Raw genomic sequence first — 285 nt, 5'->3', positions numbered from 1 at the left:
GGCTGCTGCGCTGGGGATGCCCTGTACAGCCCTGCCCCATGCCTGGGCACAGGGCAGGGCACCGGGGCACCGGGGCGCGCAGGGGACCCTGCTCCCACCCACAGCGGACCCTGGTATGGAGCCATGACAGCCCCCACTAGCTGTGGTGCCAGGCAGGCTGAGGAGGATGACAGCCCCTCTTGGTGCCTGCAGCCCTGGCACTGGGGTGCCGGGGGTCCCCTTACCCTGTGCAGCTCCGGACGGGGGTTTATGGCCTGGCCGGCTGCCGATGGGGCAGGGGGGGCG

Source organism: Fulmarus glacialis, unplaced genomic scaffold (assembly GCF_000690835.1).
Source record: "Fulmarus glacialis isolate BGI_N327 unplaced genomic scaffold, ASM69083v1 scaffold28951, whole genome shotgun sequence".
NCBI classification, from domain to species: domain Eukaryota; kingdom Metazoa; phylum Chordata; class Aves; order Procellariiformes; family Procellariidae; genus Fulmarus; species Fulmarus glacialis.
The sequence above is the reverse complement of the archived record's forward strand: the minus strand, read 5'-3'. Positions refer to the sequence as shown.